Genomic DNA, 13,608 nt, shown 5'->3' on the forward strand with positions numbered 1-13,608 from the left:
ATCTTTCTGCTTTGGTCGTGTTGTGACTCTCTGTAACCCAATTTTGTTAAAAAATACAAATAAGATGAAAAAAAAAAAAAAAAAAAAAAAGCAAATGCCCTTTTCTAGCCTCCCTTCCGCTTCTGTTTGTTCTTTGTGACCGCTAACAGTGCTCCTGCTCCTTCCTGCCTGCGGGAGCTTTTTTCTCCTGGTCAGGGGTCAGCGGGGCTGAAAGTAACAGCCTGAGCTCAGAGAACAGAACCTGTTGCCCAGAGACATTCAGAAACAGTCCTCTGAGGCCATCTGCCTAGAGGGACCCTCATTTATACTGAGATTTTAGCCCTTCTTGCAAATAACGTGTTCATGTTCACTGCCAAAGGTCACATAAAATGCTGCCAAGGCGGATGGTGATAGCAGCCCTTCCCATCCTGTTCCCATGCCCCCACTCGTCCCCAATGATAGCAGTTCTGTGCCTCAAACACCCTGTATGGCTCCCACAGGATACTTTGTCCCCACATGAAGCTTGGCCAGCAAATAAGTCTTCCTTCAGATACAAAATGGAGCAAAGGATCCCTCACAACCCTGCTTCTTCCCAGGCTTTCAAAGAGACAGAAAGGAGGAAATAGCTAATCGCTGGATTCATTGTGCTTCCTCTTTCTAAGGCTCTCTTTGGAAAAGAATTTATTCAGCTGCTCCCTTGCCTTCATTCCTTGTCCCACACTGTAACCCCGCAGAAAGGGGCAGAGGAATTGTTTTTCTTGCTGCCTGCTGCACTACTATCTATGTTTGTAAAACTGAGGAGGCAGCATGACTTGTGAAGGGGCAGTGGATAGGAGAAGGGCAGGCTTCACAAGCTGGCACTGGTTCTAAGAGAACCCCTCACCGCAGGGCTGAGAAACACTGGTGAAGTGGCGCTGGAGGGTGTTGGACCACCATGGGTTGGAGAGCCCTCATCTTCAGCAAGGAGGATGGATTGCCAAGCTGTGCTCACTCCTGTGCTCCCTGAGCTCGTTGCAGAATGGACACAGCCATGAGCCCTGTTGCCAACAGCCACAAACCTACCTGCTGGAAGGAGTGTCTGCTCACTGTCATACAAATGCTGGCTGCTTAGATGGTGATATGCCTGAGTATTTTCCAACAGATTAAAACTCTATTTTGCACAAAAATAAGTGACAGCAAGTTCCAGACAGAGGCTGCTCTACTTCATGGCAGTGGAACCCATTCTTGCCAGAACTTTACCACCTGGCTAACATTTTCCCCTCTCTTGAATGGTTATATCCTAGAATAGAAATAAATAAATACATACAGACAGACAGACATACATACAAAAATCAAAGCAATTATCGTGTATTGTAACTTCCCCTTTGTATTGCCTTTTCTTCAGTAGCCCAAATGGCAGTCACATGCCTGTGTGTGAGGAAGGTCTTGCAGCAACATATACTTTTCACATCATGGGACAAGCTTCCCCATCTTGTTTATTTGTTTGTTTGTTTAGCTGTCATAATTCTGTTACAAAATTCTTGTGCCCTCACATCCATGTGCAGCAGCACTCCTTGGGGTTTTGCTGTCTTGCAGAAATAGTTAGGATGTTCACTTCATTTAGTCAGAAATGTTTATTCCACTGATTCTCAATGATAGCCTTTGCAGATACACACTTTCTCACAAAGTGGGCTACATGCTAGACCTTCAGGGTTTTTGCTTTGAAATAACTGCTTTGGTCCTTTGGAAAACTAAGCTAGAGATGCTTCAAATGTTCCAATGTTTGCAGTCTGTGTGGAAATATTCTTAGCAAAGGTGTGTTCCAAAGCTAGGGCCGCCTCTTCTTTAACGATGGAGAAAGCAACATCATAAGTGATTTACCTCCCACCAGCACTTTTTCCCAGTTGTTGAAGCACTAGCTATGTTCAATTTCAAAGCATACAGGCAATCAGACCTTCCTCTGCAGAATGAACAAATGAACATCCTTCTCTACATCCTGTGAATCTGTCAGGAAGTTCAGTGATCTTCTCAAGCAGAATTAATTAAAATACACACCTTAACCTTCCCATGTCTTTGCAGATTTTCTAGCAGTTCTTCCAAATTTCTGCCCATTTTGATTTCTTCTCAACCTCTCATTACTTGAAAATCACAGCTCCAGGAAGATATGATCTTTCTGGTTGATTTTCCGTAAAGAAAATAAACCTGAAGCAATCTAAATTGTGGAATGCTATTATCAAAGTCTGGATTTTCTGATCACGGACAACAACATTTTTTAATTACTCACTCCAGAAAAGAGAGAAAATGCCCCACCACCTAGGAAATTATATCCTAGAATTTAAGTTATTTTAAATGCCCATGGTGCATATGCTATAATTGCTGTGGCACTAAATCCTGAAGGAGGTAGGTAGATAACGCACCATGAAAATCATAGTTTCACCAAATGATCTTGTTGGTGAAGCAGCAGCTGTCTTGCTTGGTCACCTCTCCAACAGAGCAGCTCTGCTGGGAAGTCAATCACCAACCAAATAAAGGCAAAGCAACACTTGAGGCTGAGGAAGATACCTGCCTAAATAGGAAGGTAAAAGAAATCAAAGGGGAAAAGGTAGCAAGGATTGACTAAGAAGACTGTATTGTGAGCCAACAAACAAATCTTGTAAAGGTCGCATGTTTTCATGTTGCAGCTGCTCTGCTGTAGCCACTGTGTCGGTACCTGGCTTCTCATCCTCTGTTAACTATGTTTGCCTGATGCATCTGTGACATGATACATGCCCTGAGATAAAACCAACCTAATGGGCAGTATTCTGCATGTCAGCTTGTGTGCTCCCAGGTAGGAGGTAGCCTGGGGTTGAAGGAGTCATTTACAGTCAGTAGTAAGAGGAGAAGGCCTAATTCTAGCTGGACTAAAAGAAGACAAACCAGGAGATTCTTACTTTCTTGAATATATTAGAACATGCTGAGACTCATAAAAAATAGGAAGCTGTAGTCAGTACTTGCATTTGAAAGATGGTTTTTGCTCTAGTACTCTGTATTCTTTTGTGCTTTATAGATGAATGTATAATGCAGACCTTACTGTACGACGGTGTGTCTTCTGATCGTATCCTCAGATGCAGGTAAAAGACTAATACCTTTCTTGGCAAAAATAGCACTGCTACAGAAATGAAACCAATCTACTATTCTGATAAAAGGTGAGAAGGGTGTATCTGAGCATGGGAAGGACAAACGTGATTAAGTTGTGTTGTGGAACCTTTGTGAATTTCTGCATGTTTAAATCTGGCCTATGCCTTGTAAGAATATAGGTTAAACCAGAAAGATCATATCTTCCACCACGTACTGAATGAGGGTACCATTAACCTAGATGCAGAAATGTCTTCTGATAAAGGATCCCGACTCATGGGACATACTAGTGCCAAATCAGTCTCAGGAAAAAAAAGCAATTGGGTCTTTTGTTCTCTTTCCATGATCTCATGTCTCTATCTGATGTGGGAAGTCCCATGCAAAATCGTTGCCAAACATTAGGTATGTTTTAGAGATACTGTATATTGTGTCCTTAAAGACCCATAGTTATTTTACTGTGAAAATCAATCTTACATAGACCGTGCTGTTGTTTGGCAAACTGAAGAACAGAAATTGTCAGTGGTGATAGTTTTATTAATTTCTAAAAAGCCTTCTACAGCATAAAAAAGTATCAGAGTAGGATCACAGTTCTGCACAGTACATGAAGATTAAAAATTCATAGCAGAGCCATCATGTATAGTCAGGATCTGCATTAATCCATGTGATCAGAATTATGTATTGTTTCTTGGAAATCTTTGTAGGGACTATCCAAAAACTGAACAGAATGATAAGAAGAGGTATGATGAGCAGAATGGACACAAATACACCACATGTAGCACAGAAGAAGAGATGTTTTATGAAATTATTTGTGGGAACCCAACTGCAACGTGACTTTAATCCTCATAATTGGACGGATTCTAACTGGAAGTTGTATGTGCACATAATAGTGATGGGGGTTTCTGAGTGTATTGGTTCTTTTACTTCATCAGTGGTGATAGGAAGCAGGCTTCATTCTACTGCTCACAGAGAATGTTATGTGAATATGCATATTGTGAAGCAGGATGTATTTTCTGGAAAGGACAAAGAAATTGTAATTTAAATGAGTTCCAGAGAAAAAAGAATTAAAAAAAAAAGGAAAAAAAAAAGTTGAAGTTAAATATAAAAGCAATTACAAAGTCTATGGGTATACTAATACAGAGGGGCTTTAATTTCTTTTATATAAACATTCAAAGGGAACTAAACATCCATTACAATAGGTTGATTGTTGACAGGAAAAGGAAGCTGAGATTTTCCGGATGCTCAGTTGTACACAACTGTATGCTGTTACCCTCTGGGGCCATTGAGATAGGACTGGGCTCAGTTCAGGGCCCATAAGGAAGGTGAATATTCTTGAGACAGGATATAGTTGGGTTTGACTTTGGATGTGTTGCCAAGAGATGTCACTGAGAAATCTCAGATAGCAAAGACTATTTTTTCCCTTGATTTTTTTTTCATGATTTATATTATATATATATATTATATCCTGTCAATTTTTTGCAATAATCATTTGTTACCATGACCTTTTGATGAATAGAATTTGTTGTTTCTATGTTGTGATTCTTTTGCTTTAAAGAGCTACAGCACATCTAACAAATTAGTGATGATTCTTGCTTTCCTGTGAGTATCAAACTCCAGGGATAATTGGGTAAAATTGTAAGTCCTGTAACCCAGGATATAGCTGGGAATCCCAGACACGAAATAGATTTCATTCCAAGCTCTGAGGAATAAACAATCCCACACTCTGTATGAGGAAAAAGAAGAGAGACTTCAGGACATTTTTGGCTCCTCTGTAGAAGGGTAGCCAATGGATCACATTCCTTATAATAATGATGAAACTCTGAACTGATGTATTTTTATTCAAAGTATTCTACATCATCATTGTTCGTTACAGAACTGAAAGAAAGGCAAATGATTTTATATTGTAAAAAGTATTCTGAAGTGTGCAGGACTCTGGAATAATAGAAAAGAAACTGGCACATTGGTTGAAGACAGAAGAAAACACTTGTTCTTTATTCTATACAATAATTTGCTGTGTTAGGAAGCTGGGCTATTATTGACCTGCATACAACTTAACAACACTGTTGAAAGTGGCAACAGGTATTTTTTAATCAAAGTCATGCTAATTAATTGCGTGTTGAATTTAGAGGAGAGAGGAAAATATTGATTCAGTCATTGGAGGGAGCAGAGAGAGGCCTTTTGTAGCACTGCACCAGAACAGTTACCTCTGTCCCAAGAGTACAAATACAGCCAGGAACAGGTGCTGAAAGGAACTGTTCGGATGAAAGTGAATATACTCTCTTCTGAGAGGGGGCTGAAAAAGCTTCACTTGTTTTGTCAGGAAAAAGAAAAGGCTGGAAGGGGAATTTCTCCCCTCTATAGATATGTTCAGGGTTTAAGCATGGAGACAGTCTCTATTTTTTAAACTAAAAGGCAAAGTTTATATAAAATCAGGAATTAGAAATTGTTTGTGCCTGAATTAGGGCTGAAAAACAGGAGATTTCTCAGTTTCACGAAGGCTAGAGCCTGGAATGGTATCCTCATAGAAATAATGGGAAACAAATGTTGTTTTTAATAAAGAGAGTGATCATATAAAAATGAAATTACTCATCAAGTTTGCCTGCTGCAGCCATGAAGAGTACTTCAGTAATCTATTAGTGGTGAATGTACAAAATGTACTTTAGAGCATGTTCTCCTTTGCAAAGTATGTTACTGATATCCTCTCCAACATTTTTTGAAAGATTCTGTAGAAGAAAATCAGGCAATACCTCCATAAGAAAAAACAAACAAACAAACCAGTAAACAGTACTTTGAAATAGCACTGCCAACATGGAAGTAAAGCCTGGCAGGAGGAGAAAAGAAAGCACTTGGCATCTTGACTTCATTAGGAAACTTTCTGGTTTCTATTGGGCATGGATCTGATTTGTAATTGTGCGCAAACAAATTGCTCAGCACAGCTGTACACAGATCACAGAGTTCTGAGATCTGACACAGTTCTGACCATCAGTGGAGGAATGAATACATGCACTGTATCAGCAAACAGCAAACAAAATTCTGACAACATTTTGCATTTTGTAAGACAAAATTAAGTTACGTAACAAGCAGCAGAACACAAGCAGAATGTTTTGATATGCAATAAAGAGGCATCTAAAAAAACCATTAACTTGCATGATTCTATTTTCCCAAAGTTTAGCTGAGAACCTTTTTTCATACATTGTCTATTTTTCTCATGTAAAGCAACATAACATAAACATAACTTTCTGTATTTCTCCATTATTGGGCAGAGGGTTGAGTAAAGCCAAGAATTTCAAAATTGCCCATGTGCCAGGACATATTCCAGAGATCTGGTGGAAATATGTGTGAAGATGGATGAAATCACAGCTCTTTACACTTGGAAGTGTAAAGCTGTCAGGAACATGCTGGTGCAGTTTATCAGGAATATACAGGAGCAGTTTTTTAGTCCTTCTTCTCTAAGCTGATTTTTTACTTGCAGAACTAGCAATAGTTTTCCAGGCAGTGAAAGGCAGAGCTGACAAGGAGGCTGTCGTAGAATCATAGAATCATAGAATCACCAAGGTTGGAAAAGACCTAAAAGATCATCCAGTCCAACCGTTCACCTATTCCCAATAGCTCCTACTAAACCATGTGCCTCAACACAACATCCAGCCTTTAATCCAGTTGTGTTGTGCTTTTAACCACTCTAGGGTGTGTTAGGCAAAACTGAGATGCTTGCCTTCCAGGATTATTTGTCAGAACAAGCTGTTATAGATGGAACAACAGACTTCAGAGCTGTGTTGGAGAGCAACTGACCACATGTACAGAGTGTTTTGCAATTGATTCCCTAACCATCCTTAGCACAGAACACAGTGCTGTCACATGGGCCTGAACCGTGTATGTGTGAGACAAGACAAGCCATCGTCACATCAGAAAATCATGAATCTCTCTTTGTTCCTGAATGGGACATTTGCCTTTTTGGAACTGAAACAGGAAAGAAAATACTGCAGGTACATTAGATGAGAAATACGACTTCAAACTTTGTTTCTGGATCATTGAGAACATCATTGTTCTGTACTTTAATGGGATGACAGGAAGAGCTGGAGGAGGAGAGGTTTTAATTACTGAGACTGTAAAACTTCTCTGCAGCCAGAGGACATTACTGCACTCATACATTCAGGGCTTGTACTCCCCTTACCATTCAAAGAAGCAAAAGGTACTGCTCACACAAAGGCCACCATAGAAGTCACAAGCTGAGCTTGGTGAATGTGGTTGTAAATACAAGTGGCTGTGAGAAGGTATCTCTACAGAAACAGTGCAAAAAAGCATGTGGAGAACAGGAAGGAAAAGTAGGAAAAAATAAGTACTGTGAATTAAAGAAAGAATCAATGAAGAAAAACAAAAACAGGAACATTTTAGGCAGAACACTTCTGAAAAAAGCCTCGTAGATCTCATAAAAGACATTTTTTTTCACAGAATCACAGAATCACAGAATCACAGAATTGTAGGGGTTGGAAGGGACCTCCAGAGATCATCGAGTCCAACCCCCCTGCCAAAGCAGGTTCCCTACAGCAGGTCGCACAGGTCGGCATCCAGGCAGGTCTGGAACATCTCCAGAGAAGGAGACTCCACCACCTCCCTGGGCAGCCTGTTCCAGTGATGGTTCGTTTTTCTAATTTGTTTCTTTCAATGTTCAGGATCTGTTAGATAAGAAATCAGAGAAGCCTAAAATCAATGTGGATGAAACAAATATTATAAGTTTCTGTAAGTTAGAATCTAAAGGAATAATGGCGAGTTCAAAAAATAAGAGCAGGAATCAGATAAGCAATAATGTAAGGTAAACTGTATCTTGTTATTACTAAGTAATTGTGAACACTGCTTTTACTTTACAAAGAACAAAAGGAAGTCTTTATTTTCATATTGTTAATAACATAGAAGAAAAATGTTTTTTTTCATTTTCCTCCTTTTCTCCTAACGCTAAGCATTTAAGCAAAGCAGGGCTATAGTTCCAGAGGGCAGTGTTCATTGCCAAATCTTTGAATGCCTTGATGAAAAAGAAAGTGAGTAATTTATCCTCGATTTAGAAATGATAGAGAAGCATTTGCTTACCCTGTTTCTGCAGTTGTGAAAGAGCAGTGACTTGGCTGGCAAAATAGAGTACGTGTTATTCTGTATGCTGATTCTTTAGGACGTTAAAGTTGCTGGAAAACAAATGCTGAATCATTTATTGTTGTGTTTTAAAGCATGAGAAGCAGATTATTGGATTTAATAATTTATCACTAATTAGATTATTAAATCGCTTTTGTATTTAAATGATCCTGACAGTGGTCCTGACAGCTTTTGGAATGAGAAGAATTGATGTAAAAGGGACACTGGCAGGTAGAATTTGATGATTAAAAACAACATGCAAGCCAGCATGTATTTGCAGAGCAGACAAACATGAACTTAATAACTGCTCTTCTTTTTCTGTGAGAACTCTTAAGTGAAGGATCTGCTCTGTAGCCAAAATGCTACTCGTAACCTGGACAAACCAAAACCTTTGATACACAAATGAATTTTGTACAATAAACAGAATTGAGCGGTGGGGAGAGCAGGCCTCTCTATTTCAACGTTTGTCCCTGTGTGGCTGTTGTAATGACTGTGTTACACATCTTCAGCCTTTTTCTTATTAATAGCTTTATGAATGAGACTGTTTTCCTATTCGTTTTTAAACCAGTGATTCCCAGGCTTATGCACAATCTTCAACGTGAACAGAATTAAAGGAAGCTGTAAAGAGACTCCTAGAGAACTAACAAGGAGTACTAAAACAATATTGCACGCGTCAGTCTCAGGTGCACAGTTTCAGAAGAATAAAGATAAAAACAGCTGGCAGCGTACTGAGTGAAGCACTTCATCCTTCTTGAGGTAACAGTACAAAATGGTAACTTTTATGGGATTTCAAATGCTGCCCAAGTGTGTCAGTGAAAAAACTAACTTGCTGATGTGACCTGTAAAATAAGCAGTAAAAGTATGGTGTTTTTTTTCTTTTTTTTTCTTTTTTTTCTTTTGCTTTTCTTTTTTACCCCACAGATGAGTAATGTCACCTGCAGTAGGATAAGAAAATATAAGGGAACAGACCTGCAGATGTCTTTGTTCTTCTCATGCTACAGACTTGCATGCTTTGCAATTTTAGGCGGAATAATAAATCTTTATTTAATGCTTTAATCTTGAGGGAAGGATGGCAAGACCCTGTGAATGGCTATGCCAAAGGTTTATGAGAAATCTCTCAGTGATTCTAACTGCGAAAGGAAGGGTTGGCTGCTGAGATCAGTCAGTCAGAGACTTTGGGATCAAACCCCAGGAAAAGGCACATAATTATAAAGGATTGCAAGGACGGTGATCTTTGTTCATTAGCTATCATTTCATCGGACTTCATCTTCTCCTCTCTGCTGTGCTGTGAATAACCCTATGCAGATCCTCTGGCTTTCCTCCATCTCCTCCAAGGCTACAGTCTGCACAGAGGCTTTCTGCCACAGCCATTCTCTGTGTTTTTCCTCTCCTGCTCCTAAAGCTTTGTCCTGGTTTGTCTTACAGAGCGAAAGGGAAGTTTAAGACCCTCTTTCATCATTTATTAGTGGCTACATTCAAGCCTGTAGGAGATGCCCAAGGCTGCACTCCTGTGCAGATACCTTGGGAAAGCTTTCAGAGAGGAGACTGAAGCAGCTAGCCCAGCAGCAGTGACAAACACAGCACTGTTTTCTTTGAACCATATGACCTCTCAAGGTCCCTTCCCACCTCAACCATTCCATGATACTTTGATTCCCAGATCTGGTGCACATTTTTAATCTCCTGCCATAGTTGTTTAAATGTAACCTGTGTACGTCTTGGATAGGGAAACAGCTGATGGAGGAGATTACAGCTGAAGCATCTTCTCCCACCTACACGTAATTCGCTGGGCTTGTTTTTATGCCACAGATATTTGTTCAGGATCAATCCTGCTAAGTGGCCACAAGCAAGGTGTGAGAACTTGAAAAAAGTGTGCTGAGATGTAGACAGACCCCACAAATGAAGCCACTGTCCTCTTGTGTTGCCACAATAGATTGTGAGCATTGCAGCCCTCTGCTCTTTCAGTCTTAGGAAGGGAGGGTGAGCCCTGCTGAGAGAGCTGCCACCACTGGGAGTGACTGTGCACTGAGTACACCATTATGGGTCTTTTCACATTAAAAAATGAAAAAAACCTACAGAATTACATTTATATGTATTGCTAACTGCCCTTAAAATTTGCATTGAAGGTGCATATGTAGTAAGAAATGGATGCAGTCACTTAACCAATGCTCACGTGTAACACTGTAGAAGCTGTAGGTTAAGAACTGGAGGGCTGTTAAAACTAACACAAGGGGATTTAAACCCTTGTAAGTTGACTTATTATAGTGCAACTGCTTTAATGGCATGCAAACATTTTCAAGAACCAATTTCAATTCTCAAAACAAGGACTAAAAAAATTATAAGATCCAATCTTCTCATAAGATAATCTTCTGAAAGTAAACATACATTTATCTGAGATGCTGGCCTACATTATTTTTACTTCATATCACTTGCTGTTTCATGTAAATGAGAATGTAATTAACATACATGAGGATCATTTTATGGGAGAGCAGTAAACAGTCAGTAGGTAAATTCGCAGTTCTATCCTGCAAGTGAATGTTCACTCACTTGGACTGCCAAAATTAGCTTTGCAGGTCTGAATTTTTGCCTAGTTAGCTTCTCTTTAAATTTAGTTACATCTTTTGCATCCAAAGTCAAAATGAAACTTTGCACAAGAACAGACAGAAGCCATCAATTGGATGCAGTTTTTGTCTAGGAAAATATAGAAATGTTATCATTGAACTTACTGACTGGAGCATATATTGCTCATGGCAAGGATATTTGTTTTGACTGAGGTCCTTATGCCACTTCTTGCAAAGTCACACTGATGTTTATATCTTTATTTTACATTTCAAAAAAAAAAAAAAGAAGAAGAAGTTTTCAATTTAGGGAACAAATTCTCAAAAAGTCACTTCCTCCATGTCAAGTCATGACTTAGGAAGGACAGTGTGTTTACAAGGAAGACATCTAGCATGCTCCTTAAAATAGCATCAAACATTTTCTTGATTTCATTCTAAAGAAGTACAGTTGGAAGCAAGTGTATCAAGCTATTTGTGATAAAAAAGTGTTGATGCATCACAATAGCATTATGTGGTTTCAGTGAGAGAGCAATGTAGAAAATGTTGCTAAGTTTGCTGGTGAGGTACCTTATTCAGTACTAGAATGTGTTTGCAAGGAGAGCATTCTCTGTATGTACCCTTCACCTAATTGAATGTGGGTGTCCTATTCTGAGCATTTACATACATACCCTAGATAAGGGTAAGGACTGGGTGAACATTTTGAGCCTAGATTTACTTAGAATGCTACTTCCTATAAGCACCCAATACATACTTGTATGTCAGAGAGCTAATCATAGAATCATAGAATCACAGAATCACAAGGTTGGAAATGGTCTGCAAGATCATCTAGTCCAACCATCCTCCCACTACTATTGCTACCACAAGCACTAAACCACATCTCATTGCTCCTCATCCAGATGCCTCTTGAACACTGCCAGGGATGGCGACTCCACCACCTCCCTGGGCAGCCATTTGAGTGTCTGACCACTCTCTGAGAGAAAAAGTTCTTCCTCATGTCTAACCTAAACTTCCTCTGGCACAACTTGTGGCCATTTCCTCAGGTCCTGTTTGTTGCCTGGGAGAAGAGGCCAAACCCCTCCTCACCACAACCTCCTTCAGGAAGTTGTACAGTGCCATGAGGTCTCCCCTGAGCCTCCTCTTCTCCATACTGAACAATCCCAGCTCTCTCAGCCGCTCCTCATAAGACTTGTGCTCCAGACCCCTCACCAGTTTCGTTGCCCTTCTTTGGACACTCCAGGGCCTCAATGTCTTTTTTGTAGTGAGGGGTCCAAAACACAGTGCTCAAGGTGCAGCCTCACCAGTGCTGAGTACAGGGGCATGACCACCTCCCTGCTCCTGCTGGCCACACTATTTCTAATGCAGGCCAGGATGCCATTGGCCCTCTTGGCCACCTGGGTACACTGTCGGCTCATGTTCAGCTGAGCATCAATCAACACCTCAAGGTTCCTTTCCTCTTCACAGTCATCCAGCCACTCATCCCCAAGCCTATAACGCTGCATGGGGTTGTTGTGGCCAAAGTGCAGGACCTGGCTGTTGGCCTTGTTGAACCTCATCCCATTCACCTCAGCCCAGTGATCCAGCTTATCAAGATCCCTCTGAAGGGCCTTCCTTCCCTCAGGCAGATCAACACCACCTCCCACCTTGGTGTCTTCTGCAAACTTACTGAGGGTACACTCAATCCCTCCATCTAGGCTGTCAATAAAGATATTAAACAAGATGGGCCCCACTACCAACCCCTGGGGGACACCACTTGCAATGGGTCACCAGCTTGACTTAGCTCCATTAACCACTACCCATTGGGCACGGCCCTGTAGCCAGTTTCTTACCCAAAGAAGGGCATATCTGTCCAATCTGTCCAGTATTTCCCCAGAATACTGTAAGAGACCGTGTCAAAAGCTTTGCTGAAGTCTAGATAGACTACAACAAGAGCCTTTCCCTTGTCTACCAGGCTGGTCACCCAGTTGTAGGAGGAGATGAGGTTGGCCAAGCACGACCTGCCTTTCATGAACCCATGCTGGCTGGGCCTGATCCTCTGGATGCCATGCATATGCCATGTGATCTCACCCAAGATGGTTTGCTCCATAACTTCCCCTGATACTGAGGTCAGGCTGACAGGCCTGTAGTTCCCCAAATCCTTCTTATGGCCCTTCTTGTAGATGGGAGTTGCATCAGCAAGCCTCCAATCCTCTGGGACCTCTCCAGATATCCAGGAGCACTGGTAGACGGCCAAGAGTGGCTCGGCAATCACCCTGCCAGCTCCCTCAGCACCCTAGGATGAAGTCCGTCTGGTCCCATGGACTTGTGACAGTCCAGATGGAGGAGGAGCTCTCTAACTGTCTCCAACTGAATCACCGGGGGTGTATTCTGCACAGCATTCCAGGCTTCCAGATCAGGGTGCAAAGTGCCCTGAGGATAACTGATCTGCCTATGAAAGGCAGATGTAAAGAAGGCGTTTAGGACCTCAGTCTTCTCCTTATCCTCAGTGGTCACATTCCCCACTGCATCAAGAACATTGTATAAGCAGGAGAATGTCAGATCAGCATAGAAGGGATACTGTATTGTACTCATAGACAGAATAATAGGGATTGATGGACTGACTACTGACTGTACCTGGATTGCTTCAAATTTGAAAAGTATCCAGAAAAGAATGATTTGAAATCTGGAAGTTCTTCCTGGTAAAGAGAAATTAAATGAGGTAACTTTGTAAAATTTATCTTACAGAGGCAAATTGGACTACCTAGAAGAGATTTCTGATAGAAGATGATAGACCTTGAGTCTATAGGAAATATGAAAATGGATGCAGTACAGAATTTTTTTTTGGCAGCTTTGACAATTATCCATCAGAACAAATTATTCGGAGAAT

Source organism: Tympanuchus pallidicinctus, unplaced genomic scaffold (genome assembly GCF_026119805.1).
Source record: "Tympanuchus pallidicinctus isolate F22 unplaced genomic scaffold, pur_lepc_1.0 scaffold1, whole genome shotgun sequence".
In the NCBI taxonomy this organism is placed as follows: Eukaryota; Metazoa; Chordata; class Aves; order Galliformes; family Phasianidae; genus Tympanuchus; species Tympanuchus pallidicinctus.